This window comes from Manis pentadactyla, chromosome 8 (assembly GCF_030020395.1).
Source record: "Manis pentadactyla isolate mManPen7 chromosome 8, mManPen7.hap1, whole genome shotgun sequence".
Classification (NCBI taxonomy): Eukaryota; Metazoa; Chordata; class Mammalia; order Pholidota; family Manidae; genus Manis; species Manis pentadactyla.
This window is the reverse complement of record NC_080026.1, coordinates 70571011-70589263: the sequence shown is the minus strand read 5'-3', so window position 1 is coordinate 70589263 and position 18253 is coordinate 70571011.

Below are 18253 nucleotides of genomic sequence, written 5' to 3'. Positions count from 1 at the left end.
TTAATAATTTCATTTGTCAAAATTTATGTTGTAAATTCTGCATTCAGACTAGAAAACACCACAGTCTTGACAACTTGATTTATTATTCTAAGCTTTTCCTAACATTTAGGTTATTCATTAAAGGAAATTAAAAAAAAAAAAAACACTGCTCCAAAATACAAAACCAAATTAACCTAAAAATTTCCAATGTAATTTGATGCAAACAAATTTAAATAAATAAATCCTAAATCCCTTCTACTTCTCAAGACTGGGGTACCCCCACAGCACAATCTTTTTTGGTTTACTTCTGCAAATAGGCTGCAAGTGCTGGTTGCTTGTTTTGCACTGAATTCTGACTAGGATAACATTAATCCCCATGCTTGATAGAAGCTCCTTCATTATAGGAGCAGACTGTAGGAAAGCTAAATGTATCTTCTATTTGAAGTCAGAAGACTTGATCTCAGATGCTGATTTCTATTATTTGTTTGGTTATATAAACAGGCTGATCATCTATCTGAGCATTGGTTTCTTCATTCACAAAGAGGATATAATGACAATAGTGTTTATTCTGCAAAAATTTTGAAAAGTAAACATGAGGTAATGGGTGTTGAAAGTATTTTTATTGTTATGCAATGTACTGTGACTGTTATGAATCATAGTTATTTATTTAGCATTTTTTATTGAAGTACAGTTGATCTTGGTTACATTGGTTGCAAGTATACAACATAGTGATTCAATAGTTATATATAGAACCATAATTCTTTTTGACACTTATTTGTAACAAGAAGAATACTGACAACCTAATAGAAGTTACAGAGTAAGTTTATTTAGGTCAGATCACATTTAAAAATCTTAAAGTCTTTATTCGAAAGCCCTTTCTCTTTCTTTCCTTCATAATTTTCTCTTTTCAGCAGTGAGTTTTCCTTTTGTTTATATGAAAGTATCATTTCCTTTTGATTTTTTCATGTTTATCAATTCAGAGTACTGAATTCATAGTATGGAACCACTGACAGTGGAGCCAGTGAAACAACATGGAAACCTTTGGACCAAGAAACACAGAAGCTCTGTTTAAAGTCCTGTCTCTGCCACTTACTAGTCAGGTGAACATGGGAATGTTAACTTATGAAGAGAGTAAGAATATATATTTCAGCAACTAGTTGTGATGATTATATTGAAATGTAATGGAAATATCCACTGCTATCTAACACAGTTCTAGATATTGTGAATGTGTCCCAGTCAAACATCAATTTATATTTCAAACACCCCAAATATTTGATGCTAAAAGTAAAATGTCCACCCACCATTTACTATGTTGTGCAGATTCTCTGCAGGTGGGTATATCCTGCAGCGAGGAGTCTGGTGACACCTGTGCTCATGTAGAGTTAAAATATGCTGTCTACTATGGCCACTGTGATGTGAGAGGGCTGGGTAGATGCTCATCTTCCTGAATAGTGTGCCAAAGATTTGACAAAATTTGGTAAAGATGTTGATTCACTTTGTTTGCCTTGGATGTTGGGGGAACTGGGATGATGGCCTGCAAGAAAAGAAGGAAAAAGGGCTGATTTGTACCCCATCTTGATGGTGCAGACTCATAAATCAGAGGCAAAACCAGGGATGTCTTCTCAACCACCCTGTCTGACTCTTAGTTAAGATTTTCTTTTCCTTTTTCCTATGTTTAATATTAAAAATACTGAGAATAGTTTTTTGAGTGAAATTGAGATTTTATAAAAACATTCAGCATTATCAATATCCCCTGCACATTATCTACTGGTTTTGTTGCTCAGTATCTACCTGTTTTGTTCTCAGTGTTGATAAAGGGGAAAGAAACCTGCCCCTTTACCCTCTGTGATGATTGATTTCAGAAAGCACTTTGGCTATAGTGAAACTTGTTTTAAAACCAAACGAGGAAACAAAAACTGCTGGAAATTGAGCATTTGGGCCAATTCCTGAAAAGGGCAATTTCACTGTGAGAACAAAGATAAGATTGTTTGTAAAATTGCTGCATCATGCTTCGGGGCTGGTAAAAATTTTTGAGCTTTCTGTGGTGTTGAATCAAGGTCTTGGGCAGACTGTTAGAGGAGATAATCGGCCATCGTTTAGATTTTGTTAATTGACATCAGCAACTACCAGGGCACTTTCTGCAGTTCAATAGATAAGCCATATGCACATACCTTATTGGACCACCTTATCTGTGTGTATTTCTCTCTCAATGTCATTAAAATGTTGCCCATTTTTAAAGGAAAACTGCATCTGTAATGAAATGCACTTCTTAATAGAAATCAGAAAACTGGTAGCATTACTTAAAGGTGTAGGAGAAAAACTAACAGTTTTAGCGTGCAGCATGTGAGAGAATGTGTACCTCAGCAACTAACAGTTCTGAATATTCATGAACACTAATGCTGGACTATTTTCTGAATACCTGATAGATAAAATACATCACTCTGCCTTATATATAAAATATCACTCTCTCATTCCACTAAACTATTTGTTAAATTGTGTGTGTGTGTGTGCGTGTGTGTATATATATATATATATATATATATATATATATGTATATATGAATGCAGATCCAACCCAATATGCTACTAGATAAGCATCTAGAACATGGACATAAAATATAAGTACCACAGAAAGACTGAGATTTAAAATCAACATTTCTGTTGTAAAGCATGGTTAAAACCTTTATTCCCGATGGGGGCGGAGCGAAGATGGCGGCGTGAGTAGAGCAGCGGAAATCTCCTCCCAAAACCACATCTATCTATGAAAATATAACAAAGACAACTCTTCCTAGAATAAAGACCAGAGGACACAGGACAACATCTAAACCACATCCACACCTGTGAGAACCCAGTGCCTCGCAAAGGAGGTAAGATCCAAGCCCCGGCCTGGCGGGACCCGAGCTCCCCTCCCCCCAGCTCCTGGCGGGAGGAGAGGAGTCGGAGCCGGGAGGGAGAGGGAGCCCAGGACTGCTGAACACCCAGCCCCAGCCATCCGGACCAGAGCGCAGACACAGTGCATGCGCGGGGCCCTGGATACTAGGGAAACAGGGTAGCAAGACCGGTGAGCGGGTACCAGAGGCCGGCGCCGGAGGACATAAGAAAAGCGAGCGGTCAATTTTTTTTTTGTTGTTGCTGTTGTTGTTGTTTTGTTGAGGTGAGTGCTTTTTGGAAGTCTTAAAGGGACAGGGACCCCAATACTAGGGAAACAGGACAGCAAGACCGGCGAACGAGTATCAGAGGCTGGCGCCAAAGACCAAAGAAAAGCGAGTGGCCATTTTTTTTTGTTTGTTTGTTTTGTTTTGGCGAGCACTTTATGGAAGTCTTAAAGGGATAGGGACCCCAATACGAGGGAAATTGGGCAGCAAGACTGGTGAGCGGGTGCCTGAGGCTGGCGCTGGAGAATAAAGAAAAACGAGCGGCCATTTTTTATTTATTTATTTAATTTTATTTTTAAATTTTTTTTGTGTGTGTGTGGTCGTTGTTTCGTTTTGGTGGGTGCTTTCTGGAAGCCTTAAAGGGGCAGGGCGGGTCACTTAATTCAGAGGTAGGGAATCCGGGGATCTCTGGGCACCCTAATTCCCTGGGCTGCAGGGAGCACGGAGGCCCCTGACGGAGATAAATAGCCTCCAGGCCGCTCCCCCTCCAACACGACTCCACCACTTTGGAGTAGAGGCCTGAACCAGGCCACGCCCACAGCAACAGCGGAGATAAACTCCATAGCAGCTGGGCAGGAAGCAGAAACCCTGTCTGCACACAGCTGCCAGCACAAGCCAGTAGAGGTCGCTGTTCTCCCAGGAGAGGAGGGCCACAAACCAACAAGAAGGGGAGTTCTTCCAGCCGTCACTCATCCCAGCTCTGCAAACTATTCCTATCACCATGAAAAGGCAAAGCTACAGGCAGACAAAGACCACAGAGACAACACCAGAGAAGGAGACAGACCTAACCAGTCTTCCTGACAAAGAATTCAAAATGAGAATCATAAACATGCTGACAGAGATGCAGAGAAATACGCAAGAGAAATGGGATGAAGTCCGGAGGGAGATCACAGATGCCAGAAAGGAGATCGCAGAAATGAAACAAACTCTGGAAGGATTTATAAGCAGAATGGATAGGATGCAAGAGGCCATTGATGGAATTGAAACCAGAGAACAGGAACGCATAGAAGCTGACATAGAGAGAGATAAAAGGATCTCCAGGAATGAAACAATATTAAGAGAACTGTGTGACCAATCCAACAGGAACAATATCCGTATTATAGGGGTTCCAGAAGAAGAAGAGAGAGGAAAAGGGATGGAAAGTATCTTGGAAGAAAAAATTGCAGAAAACTTCCCCAAACTGGGGGAAGAAATAATCGAACAAACCACGGAAATACAAAGAACCCCCAACAGAAAGGATCCAAGGAGGACAAAACCAAGACACATAATAATTAAAATAGCAAAGATCAAGGACAAGGAAAGAGTTTTAAAGGCAGCTAGAGAGAAAAAGGTCACCTATAAAGGAAAACCCATCAGGCTAACATCACACTTCTCAACAGAAACCCTACAGGCCAGAAGAGAATGGCATGATATATTTAATGCAATGAAACAGAAGGGCCTTGAACCAAGAATACTGTATCCAGCACGACTATCATTTAAATATGATGGCGGGACTAAACAATTCCCAGACAAGAAAAAACTGAGGGAATTTGCTTCCCACAAACCACCTCTATAGGACATCTTACAGGGACTGCTCTAGATGGGAGCACTCCTAGAAAGAGCACAGAACAAAACACCCAACATATGAAGAATGGAGGAGGAGGAATGAGAAGGGAGAGAAGAAAAGAATCTCCAGACAGTGTATATAACAGCTCAACAAGTGAGCTAAGTTAGACAGTAAAATACTAAAGAGGCTAAACTTGAACCTTTGGTAACCACGAATTTAAAGCCTGCAATGGCAATAAGTACATATCTTCCAATAGTCACCATAAATGTAAATGGACTGAATGCACCAATCAAAAGACACAGAGTAATAGAATAGATAAAAAAGCAAGACCCATCTAAATGCTGCTTACAAGAAACTCACCTCAAACCCAAAGACAGACTAAAAGTCAAGGGATGGAAAAACGTATTTCAGGCAAACAACAGTGAGAAGAAAGCAGGGGTTGCAGTACTAATATCAGACAAAATAGATTTCAAAACAAAGAAAGTAACAAGAGATAAAGAACGACACTACATAATGATAAAGGGCTCAGTCAAACAAGAGGATATAACCATTCTAAATATATATGCACCCAACACAAGAGCACCAGCATATGTGAAACAAATACTAACAGAACTAAAGGGGGAAATAGACTGCAATGCATTCATTCTAGGAGACTTCAACACACCACTCACACCAAAGGATAGATCCACTGGGCAGAAAATAAGTAAGGACACGGAAGCACTGAATAACACAGTAGAGCAGATGGACCTAATAGACACCTATAGAACTCTACATCCAAAAGCAACAGGATATACATTCTTCTCAAGTGCACATGGAACATTCTCCAGAATAGACCACATACTAGCCCACAAAAAGAGCCTCAGCAAAATCCAAAATATTGAAATTCTACCAAACAATTTTTCAGACCACAAAGGTATAAAACTAGAAATAAATTCTACAAAGAAAAGAAAAAGGCTCACAAACACATGGAGGCTTAACAACATGCTCCTAAATAACCAATGGATCAACGAACAAATTAAAATAGAGATCAAGGAATATATAGAAACAAATGACAACAATAACACAAAGCCCCAACTTCTGTGGGATGCAGCGAAAGCAGTCTTAAAAGGAAAGTATATAGCAATCCAGGCACACTTGAAGAAGCAAGAACAATCCCAAATGAATAGTCTAACATCACAATTATTAAAATTGGTAAAAGAACAACAAATGAGACCTAAAGTCAGCAGAAGGAGGAACATAATAAAGATCATAGAAGAAATAAACAAAATTGAGAAGAATAAAACAAGAGCAAAAATCAATGAAACCAAGAGCTAGTTCTTTGAGAAAATAAACAAAATAGATAAGCCTCTAGCCAAACTTATTAAGAGAAAAAGAGAATCAACACAAATCAACAGAATCAGAAATGAGAACGGAAAAATCACGACAGACCCCACAGAAATATAAAGAATTATTAAAGACTACTATGAAAAGCTATATGCTAACACGCTGCAAAACCTAGAAGAAATGGACAACTTCCTATAAAAATACAACCTTCCAAGACTGACCAAGGAAGAAACACAAAAGTTAAACAAACCAATTATGAGCAAAGAAATTGAAACGGTAATCAAAAAACTACCCAAGAACAAAACACCCGGGCTGGATAGATTTACCTCGGAATTTTACCAGACACACAGAGAAGACATAATACCCATTCTCCTTAAAGTTTTCAAAAAAATAGAAGAGGAGGGAATACTCCCAAACTCATTCTATGAAGCCAACATCACCCTAATACCAAAACCAGGCAAAGACCCCACCAAAAAAGAAAACTATAGACCAATATCCCTGATGAACATAGATGCAAAAATACTCAACAAAATATTAGCAAACTGAATTCAAAAATACATCAAAAGGATCATACACCATGACCAAGTGGGATTCATCCCAGGGATGCAAGGATGGAACAACATTCGAAAATCCATCAACATCATCCACCACATCAACAAAAAGAAAGACAAAAACCACATGATCATCTCCATAGATGCTGAAAAAACATTTGACAAAATTCAACATCCATATATGATAAAAACTCTCAGCAAAATGGGAATAGAGGGCAAGTACCTCAACATAATAAAGGCCATCTATGATAAACCCACAGCCAACATTATACTGAATAGTGAGAAGCTGAAAGCTTTTCCTGTGAGATCGGGAACTAGACAGGGATGCCCACTCTCCCCACTGATATTTAATATAGTACTGGAGGTCCTAGCCACAGCAATCAGACAAAACAAAGAAATACAAGGAATCCAGATTGGTAAAGAAGAAGTTAAACTGTCACTATTTGCAGATGACATGATATTGTACATAAAAACCCTAAAGACTCCACCCCAAAACTACTAGAACTGTTATCAGAATACAGCAAAGTTGCAGGATACAAAATTAACAAACAGATATCTGTAGTTTCCTATACACTAACAATCAACCAATAGAAAGAGAAATCAGGAAAACAATTCTATTCACAATTGAATCAAAAAGAATAAAATACCTAGGAGTAAATCTAACCAAAGAAGTGAATGACCTATACTCTGAAAACTACAAGTCACTCTTAAGAGAAATTAAAGGGGACACTACCAAATGGAAACTCATCCCATACTCCTGGCTAGGAAGAATTAATATCGTCAAAATGGCCATCCTGACCAAAGCAATATACAGATTTGATGCAATCCCTATCAAATTACCAGTAACATTCTTGAATGAACTGGAAAAAAGAATTCAAAAAGTCATATGGAAACACCAAAGACCCCAAATAGCCAAAGCAATCCTGAGAAAGAAGAATAAAGTAGGGGGGATCTCACTCCCCAACTTCAAGCTCTACTATAAAGTCACAGTAATCAAGACAATTTGGTACTGGCTCAAGAACAGAGCCACAGACCAGTGGAACAGAATAGAGACTCCAGACATTAACCCAAACATATATGGCCAATTAATATGTGATAAAGGAGGCATGGACATACAATGGCGAAATGACAGTCTCTTCAACAGATGGTGCTGGAAAAACTGGAGAGCTACATGTAAGAGAATGAAACTGGATCACTGTCTAACCCCATATACAAAAGTAAACTCAATGGATCAAAGACCTGAATGTAAGCCATGAAACCATTAAACTCGTGGAAAAAAACTCAGGCAAAAACCTCTTAGACATAAACATGAGTGACCTCTTCTTGAACATATCTCCCCAGGCAAGGAAAACAACAGCAAAAATGAACAAGTGGGACTATATTAAGCTGAAAAGCTTCTGTATAGCAAAAGACACCATCAATAAAACAAAAAGGGACCCTACAGTATGGGAGAATATATTTGAAAATGACACATCCGATAAAGGCTTGATGTCCAGAATATATAAAGAGCTCACACGCCTCAACAAACAAAAATCAAATAATCCAATTAAAAAATGCGCAGAGGAACTGAACAGACAGTTCTCCAAAAAAGAAATACAGATGGCCAACAGACACATGAAAAGATGCTCCACATCAATAATTATCAGAGAAATGCAAATTAAAACTACAATGAGGTATCACCTCACACCAGTAAGGTTGGCTGCCATCCAAAAGACAAACAACAGCAAATGTTGGCGAGGCTGTGGAGTAAGGGGAACCCTCCTACACTGCTGGTGGGAATGTAAATTAGTTCAACCATTGTGGAAAGCAGTATGGAGGTACATCAAAATGCTCAAAACAGACTTACTATTTGACCCAGGAATTCCACTGCTAGGAATTTACCCTAAGAACGCAACAATCAAGTTTGAGAAAGACAGGTGCACCCCTATGTTTATCGCAGCACTATTTACAATAGCCAAGATTTGGAAACAACCTAAATGTCCATCGGTAGATGAATGGATAAAGAAGATGTGGTACATATACACAATGGAATACTACTCAGCCATAAGAAGAGGGCAAATCCTACCATTTGCAGCAACATGGATGGAGCTTGAGGGTATTATGCTCAGTGAAATAAGCCAAGCGGAGAAAGAGAAATACCAAATGATTTCACTCATCTGTGGAGTATAAGAACAAAGGAAAAAAATAAAACAGCAGCCGAATCACAGAACCCAGGAATGGACTAACAGGTACCAAAGAGAAAGGCACTGGGGAGGATGGGTGGGTAGGGAGGGATAAGGAGGGGGGAGGAAGAAGGGGGTATTAAGATCAGCATGCATGGGGGTTGGGAGAAATGGGAGGGCTGTACAACACATAGAAGACAAGTAGTGATTCTACAACATTTAGCTATGCTGAGGGACAGTGACTGTAAAGGGGTTTATAATGGGGACCTGGTATAGGGGAGAGCCTAGTAAACATAATATTCTTCATGTAAGTGTAGATTAAAGATAACAAAAAAAAAAGGAAAGAAAATGGGGATTACTCCATGATAGGATAAAACTAACTGTAAATCAACGATTAATGCATGCTTTAAATATCCTTAACTTTGATCACTTAAAGGGTGTCAGATGATCAGCTATGGAGGTACACTTTTCTGATAATATTCCTTTCTTTAAAAAAAAAAAAAGCAGTTCCTGTGTGGTCACCTCCAATGAGTTCTACACAATGGTATAAAGGGCATATCAAAGTGTGGGCAAAGGGTCTGTTTGTGTTTTATACAGAGGATCAAAGCCTAATTTGGCTACCCCGAAAATGAACTAAGATACGATATGAAGAAGAACTTCCAACATCAGCACTCCCTGGAAGACTCATACCAGAAGATGATCATCAAGAAACCCCAACAAAGATTCAGGCGATGCTGTAGTTGTAGCTGCATTCATCCCACTGGTTCCTGGACTTACCATTGGAATGAAGAAGGAGATATCTAAGCTGGCCTGTGCATACAGTAAAACAACAAATTTGACTGGATCTACACTGTTGGAACTCAACCAAGAATTAGGAGAAGTGCAAGTTGTAGCGCTCCAAAATCTTACAACTACAGACTATTTACTGTTCAAAGAACATATGGGTTGTGAACAGTTCCCAGGAATGGGCTGTTTTAATTTGTCTGATTTTTCTCAGACTGTTCAAGTTCAGTTGGACAATATCCATTATAACATAGACTAATTTTCACAAATGCCTAGGGTGCCTAACTGGTTTTCTTGGCTTCACTGGAGATGGCTGGTAATTATAGATCTGCTTTGGTTATGTAACTGTATTCCTATTATGTTAATGTATGTGTGCAATTTAATTAGTAGTTTAGAACCTATACATGCTTAAGTTACTCTTCAAGAAGATACGTCAAAGAAATAATCAATCTTCCCATGTTTTCTTCCATCTGCTACCTCTATAGCTTTTCTTCTTCATTCCTAATTACAACCCTTAATTAGAATTCGTGCCTCATATCGAATTTACCGAGTATCATAATTCCTCCAAGTGGTTAAGATACCTCAAGACAAATGCTGGGCATAGTAGTCACAGGGCATAAATCTGCAAAGAAGTAAGAAGCTAACCTTTTCAAACAATAAGGCTTCTCTCTCACTTACCAACTTACATTTTCCTGTATGGCCCCGGAAGATGACTGGTTAGCCAGAGACGGGTAAGATTCCTCAAGGGAGGAACAACCTAAGACAGGCACAGTCGCAGGGGGGCCATCACGTGAGAAATTGTGGATCAACAGAGGTGAGGCTTAGAACCTCATCCCCCCTGTTTTGAGAGAAATCTTCTGCATCCGTGGATGTTTTATTGCCCTTGTCTAACTTGGATTAACACATAGTCTACAGGCACACACCTGATCATCTACATTTGCTCTCTTACAACACTAAGCTAAGTTTTCTACCTTTATCTTACATCTACCTACCACTTCAGCATTTTATTAAAAATAATAATAATAATAATAATAAAGGGAGAAATGTGGGATCCACATATAGATCAAGTATAAAAATCAAACGAATATTCATATTTGACCTGATTGTTTATAGTTCATAATGCGTGATCAAAACCAAAAGTTTCTGTGATGACTGCCCTTGTACTGTTCACCATGTAAGAACTTGTTCATTATGCTTCAGAAGATTGGAGACTGACGAGAATTAGGCTTGGGGTGGATTAATGATTGTGCATTGAGCATTGACTCCGCTATACAGCATTCTATTGTTAACAACCATTTGATCAATAAATATGAGAGATGCCCTCTCAAAAAAAAAATATATTGATTCTACAGGATTGATGAGGACATATACCTTGAATGTCTATTTCTATAGCTCCACCTGTTCACATTGCTCATTTTATTTGAAATATAGTTGATGTACATTATATTATATTCAGATGTACAACATAGTATCCGACAATTATGATACCAAATGCTCACCACAATGAGTATAGTTATCTGTCAACATAAAAATTACATTATAATACTACTGACTGAACTCCCTTTTGAGTGTTAAAACTCCCTTTTGTGTTCATTCCTATATGAAAGTTACATAATAAACTGTGAACTTTGTTGTCCTAACTTTCAACATAAAACAAAAATAAAAAAAACCCTTTATGCCCACTATTATTTGGAGAAGCCAGTAAGGTGTAAAATAATTTTGTATGAAATTAAACAAATACTAACTAATCTATTTATTTTAATGTGATAGGATACACTACAAAGAGACTGGCTGAACATATAGCTGGATTTAAATTTGAATCTTGCACTTAACTACCCACATGTATTTTTAAGATTATCTAACCTTTTTGATCCTCAATTTATTCTTCAGTAATAGTATTTAAAAATTTTAAAAAAGTGGCGATGGCAATTAAAAAGAAAAAGTATGTAAAACAGCCTAATCTCCTACATACACCAGGAGACTAGTAGTTCATTTCTCCTTATATTACAGTCTTCTCCTATTAATTCTAATACTTTTAATATTGATGTATGCTTAAAGAATAAGTGATTAATTAGGACTTTTCTTTCAAAAAATAATGAATATTATCATTAGACAATAATGATAAGCAGAACTTGGAATGAAATATAACCAATGTGAAAGAAAGGGACTACATTTTGGAACCATGTAGATATTTCAAATAACTATAAAACAAAGTAAATTTTATAAAGCAACCCTAAAGCCCAAATTAAGGGTGAAACAAACATAACAGTGACCTAGTAGAGACTTAAGCATTTTAAGTGACTTTATGACTGAAATTTGCTGTCTAGTCTCAGTGAAGCATATTCTAAAATAATCAAAATGAAAAACCTACAAGAAATTCAAAACTGTTTACAATACCTATATTGTTTAAGGTGTTATTGTAAGTGCTGTCACTACTACTGCTGTGGGTGTATTATGGCACAAGGGAAATGACTGATTATGTTGGTACAACTGAGAACCAGAATTTACAGCATCAGAAAAAGGAGGAAAAAAGTAGTATTTGTGGGCTGCACAAAAACTCAGTAATTACTGAATTCAATTTGGAGGCATTATTAACAACACATTAAAATTAATCTTTAAAAAGTCTGTTTCCTAGTTCTGTCCCCTAAAATCTGCTAAACACAGTGACTATTTTAGAATCAAGGAACATCCCTAGTGCCCATATTTTAATTCTAAATGCATTCTTCTCTAAAGGAAATCAAAGTTTGCACATAAATCCTGTCTAGGTCTGGGGCAAAAAAATGTATAAGTTAAGCCTAGAACATTTTGTGATACCGCAGAGTAGGAATGTTCTCAATGACCTCAAAAACCACAACTAAAAGATTTTGGATTTAATGCAAGGAGGCTGCCCTAGCCAATATGGAACACATTTCAACTTCAGTTAGAAAATGCTATTATAATTGAAACACTTGTATTAACATCTATAAGGCTGTTGCTGCCATAAAACATAAAAGTTATAAGCCTATTGATCATCTTTGAATGACATTAGGTATTCAGTTTATCAGTAAGAAAATTGGTAAAATAAAGGGAAGATATCAAGTGTTTAGCTTGTATCTCTTTATTGTTCCTGGTTGTACTTTAAGGTAGCTAACCAGGTGCTGAGAAAAATTTCTGTGTAAAAAAGTATTCAGCAAATAAATGAAAAAATGATAAAAAAAAGAATATCACCATTTGCAATATCAAATGAAAGAAAGGATCAAAGCCATATACTTAATGGACACTAACATCATTAAAAGAGTGACAACTGGATTATCTATCCCTGTGGGAAGATCACAGCTCCCCGTATAAAGTATTTTGCCAAAAAACATCAAACCAGAATATATAACTCTTTATACATCTATATATTGAAAGCAACAGAAGGAAGAAAATGATGAGTGACACTATGGGGATGCATCAGTAAAATACAGGCTCTGAGAAGGTACATGGATTGGAAACCTGTAGATTAAGAGATTTAAGAGACATCAGTCAATTGCAATGTATAGACCTTATTGAGTTAAATAAATGATTTAAATAAACTGTGCATCCATATCTTTGCTATTGTAAATAATGTGGCAATAAATATAGGGATGCATATATCTTTTTGAATCAGAGATTTTGTTTTCTTCACCTAAGTCCTAGGAGTAGAATTACTGGATCACATGGCATTTCTATTTTTAGTTTTCTGAGGAACCTCTATACTGCTTTCCACAGAAGTTGTACCAATTTACATTCCCACCAAGGTGTAGGAGGGTTCCCATTTCTCCATATCCTCACCAACACTTGTTATTTCTTGTTTTTTGGATAGTGTCTTCTGTACAGATATCACTGGTATGAGGTGATATCTCATTGTGGTTTTGATTTCCATTTCCCTGATGATTAGTGATATGGAGCATCTTTTCATGTGCCTGTTGGTCATCTGTATTTCTTCTGTGGAAAAATATCTTGTCAGGTCCTCTGCCCATTTTTTAATCTTCTTTATATATTTTGGATGTTAACCCCTTATCAGATGAGTCATTTATGAATATATTCTCCCATACTCTAGGATGCCTTTTGGTTCTGCTGATGGTGTCCTTTGCTATACAGAAGCTTTTTAGTTTGATGTAGTTCCACTTGTTTATTTTTTCTTTTGTTTCCCTTGCCTGGGGAGATGTGTCTGGAAAAAAATTCCTCATGCTTATGTTCAGTAGATTTTTGCCTATGATTTTTTGTAAGAGTTTTATGGTGTCATGTTTCATATTTAGGTCTTTAATCCATTTAATCATTTACTTTTGTGTATGGTGTTAGACAGTAATCCAGTTTCATTCTCTTGTGTGTCACTGTCCTGTTTTTCCCAACACCACTTATTGAAGATAATGTATTTTCCCTATTGTGTACTCATGGCTCTTGTGTCATACATTAATTGGCCATATAAGCAGAGGTTTATTTTCTGGGCTCTTTGTTCTGTTCCTTTGATCTATGGGTCTGTTCTTGTGGCAGTACCATACTGTTTTGAGTAGCTTTGTAGTAGACTTTGAAGTCAGGAAGCATGATACCCTCAGCTTTGCCTTTCTCAAGATTGCTTTGGCTGTTCAGGATCTTTTGTGGTTCCATATAAATTTCAGGATTATTTGCTCTATCTAGTACATTGAAAAAAAATGCCATTGGTATTTTGATAGGGATTGCACTGAATCTGTAAATTGATTTGAGCAGCATGGCCATTTTGACAATATTAAGATAAGGAAGCAACCAAAGTGTCTGTCAAAAGATGAATGAATAAAGAATAGGTGGTACATATACACACTGAATATTATTCAGACATGGAAAAGAAAACAATCCTGCCATTTTCAACTACATAGATGGACTAAGATGGTATTATGCTAAGTGAAATAAGCCAGGCAGAGAAAGACAAATACCATGTGATCTCATTTACATGTGGAATCTAAAAACAAAACAGAACAAAATGAACAAAACAACAATAGACTTATAGACACTGAGAAGTGACTGATGGTTACCATGGGGGAGGAATTTGAGTGGGCAGGAGAAATAGGTGAAGTAGATTAAAAGGTACAAAGTCTCAATCAATATGAAAATTAGTTATGGGGATGAAAATAAAGCGTAGAAAAAAAGTCAATAGTTCTGTAACATCTTTCTCTTAACAGATGATAGCTACACTAGTTGTGGTGAGGATTTAATAACATAGATAACTGTTGAATCACTAAAGTCAAGAATGAAAGACATTACTACCAACCTTACAGAAATTAGAAGGATTATGAGGGGAATACTATGAAAATATTTTTGCTAACAATTAAAATTAGGAGATGATATGGGTAAATTCTAAAAAACACAAACAATAAAAACGCACTTTAAAGAAACAAAAACTGAGTAGACCTGTAACAAATAAAGAAATTGAATTAGTAGTTTTTAACTATCACAGAAAGAAAATCCCAGGACCATTTTACAAAATAACACTAATCTTTTACAAACTCTTCCAAAAACATAGAAGAGACAATTTCCAATTCATTCTATGAGGCTAGCATTATCTTGATTCCAAAATCAGACAAAGATATTATGAGAAAAGAAAGCTATAGACCAATATCTCTTATGAATGCAGACACAGATCTCCTTAACAAAATACTAGCCAACTGAATCCAGCAAGATATAATAAGGATTACAGCATGACAAAATGAGATATCCCAGAAGTTCAAGGTTGGTCTTATACAGTGCAATACAACAAATTAATAGAATAAAGTACAAAACTACACAGGCATATAGCTCAAAGGAACAGAATTGATAGTCCAAATATAAACCCATACATCTAGGGCCAGTTGATTTTGAGGGGGTGCCAAGCAAATTCAATGGGAGAAAAATAGTTCCTTAGAAATGTAAACATAGAGATATCATATGATCCAGCAAATTCACTTCTAGGTATACATTCAAGAGAATTGAAAACATATATTTTTCCAAAATCCTGTACACAAATATTCATAACAGCATTATTCGTATAGCCAATAAGTGGAAACTCCAAATATTTACAATTGATGAATGTATAAACAAAATGTGAATATCTAGGCAATGGAATATTATACAGCCATAAGAAGGAATGGTGAACGGATGCATCAGGTAATGTAGATGAACTCTGAAAACATACTAAATGATAGAATTAAACACAGAAATCACATGCCATATGATTCTATTTATATGATGTGCAGAATAGGCAAATTCATAGCAACAAAAATAGATTTATGATTTCCAGGGGCTAGAGGAAGGGAAGAATTAGGAGTCATAGCTAATGACTATAGGGTTTCTTTTCTGGGGTAAGAGTTATATTAACCTGGTGAAGATAATATAAATAACTTTTTGTGCACTTTAAAAGGGTGAAATTTGTGAAATATGAATTATGTATCCCTTACCAAAACAGTAAGATAATATAAGCAGGTGTTTGGATTCTGGAGGGCCATAAATTAAGCATCATTAATTATGAACTGATCACATGTGAGGCATGGTGATGAGTATATGTGTTTTAATTGTATAATTTTTATTTCTGTATATTTGGAATTTTCCATGATAAAAGTTCTTTCAAAAATAAGAAGCAAATGATTCTTTGCAGCTAGTACACAGGACTATATAAATATTTAATTTCTATAGTGTTCCCTAATTTTGTAATGTTTATACACTACAGTATATATCCACATGGAATTGAAATGGTAATTCATTTAAATAAGGAAATATTTTCAAATGAACTAGTGGATATTTAGACATCTTAATTCCATAATCTGGAACTTCATGGCCCATCAATCTCTATAGTTTCAATGCATGATCATGCCCATTCCGTTATCTATTTCATCATTGTATGTAGTTTCTTTTTTTTTTTTTTAAATGTTTCTTTATTCACAAATTTTAAATGTTCAGATTTAAGAAACAGATTCATATATTTTTTTGTCTCTTTTTCATGTAACTCTGAGTGGTTATGAACTACTCCAGAGATGTCAGAAAGTAATTCTGCAGAGCTAGTGTAGCCATTACCAGGAGAGTCACACTGAAGTATAGGAAAGTAGTTGAAATGGCTTCCATTCCACATAGACTTAAATCTATGGTATGCTGGCCATTCCACATCAGACATTTCTGTACAAGGCCTTCCTTCTGTGAGTTTAAAAAATATTTGAGAGAAATGTATGTGACACATTTTTAAGGAACACTTGTTTTGATTTTCTGTGAGAAATTAAGGAAGGCTTTTGGGTTTTCTCTGGAAATCAAAATCTTCTAATAGAACAAAGAAGTCATACATATTCTGATAACATACATGCAGACAAGAAACAAAGAGAATTTGTTAATTATAATTGCAATATAACATAGTAATAAAGTGACTTGTGACTCTGTTGATCTTTATCCATATGGTTTAAATGTATAAATGAATGAAATGTTTATGTTTTGGGGGAATTCATTCTAAGGTAATACCAGGTAGCATACACTTTTCAAGAAAAATGAAAAAATTATTTGAGCATCTGCCTACTTCTATGTAGCCAGATGTTTTTTATTAGAAGGCAAAGTTCCCTACAAATTTAAGTTTAAATCTTCATCAGCCATGGGAAGACTTTGTGTCTTTCCTGCCAGGCAAAATGCATGGCAACTAGATTAAATGACTAGACCCCCAAAATATTACCATGAGTTTTTGGTAGAGATGTCACTGTATTACCTCTGTGTGGGTACATCAAAACAGTGTTTGGAGAGTTTCTGAAGAATATTCTTACTTAGACTATTTTTCTCCTGCAGAATTAAACTGAAAGTGCATTCTTGAGTATATTATATTTCTTCAAAGCAAAATATAAGGGTTTTTATTATGATAAATTTTATAGGTATAGTTATTAAGATAGTATACACTCACAGATAGTATGGAGTGGAATTTCCAAAAAACGAATTCATGAATATATAAAATATTAGTGAATTCATAAATAAGTAGGAATAATAACCTAAGTTCAACATGGAATAGAAAGTCATTTCTTTCTGCTCATTACGTCTATATTTATGCCATGACGGAATGGTGACATTCATAAACATACAAAGTTAAACGAAAAAATGATTCACTCTTGGCAAGGAATATAAAAGACTATTTTATGTACTGGTGTCATCACATCTTTTAGGAGTCAGAAAAAATTGTAAGTCAATGATTTGGACACTTGATGACTCAAAAATAAAACTTCTTCCGATCCTATAGGTAAAGCATTTTTAGGAAAAAAGTGGTACATTTTGCCACCCATTTCCTGTGACAGTTTAATACATGTTTGTTTTATATTTGCACATTACCTTGAAAGATAGCTAGAGGCATTAATTAACATATATAAAATATTTTTGATAGAACAAAAAAAGTTATAGGATAGATCATGTAAAGTTTCCTTTTAATATAGAAATATTAAGGGAATTTCAATAAATATGGAAAGTTGCATCTAGATTCCCTTCTTATATGTTAGCCTGAGAATACCTTATGTAGCATAAAAATAAAACCCAAAAGCTATAATACTGCCAGTGATAAGTGAAGGAGGATCTCTAAGTCACATAAATTTCAGCCACTTTATTTTAAAATAAAGTTATTGTCAGGTTGAATGAAAAATCAACACATCTAGCCATTTACCTTATGAAAAGGTCTAACCACATTTAAATTGGGAGAGAACCTCATAAAGACATACAAACCTTAAGCTGTGACTAGAAACCCAGCTGTGGGGCAGTTGGGTAAGTGTTGAGATAGCACCAGTATTTTTGAAAA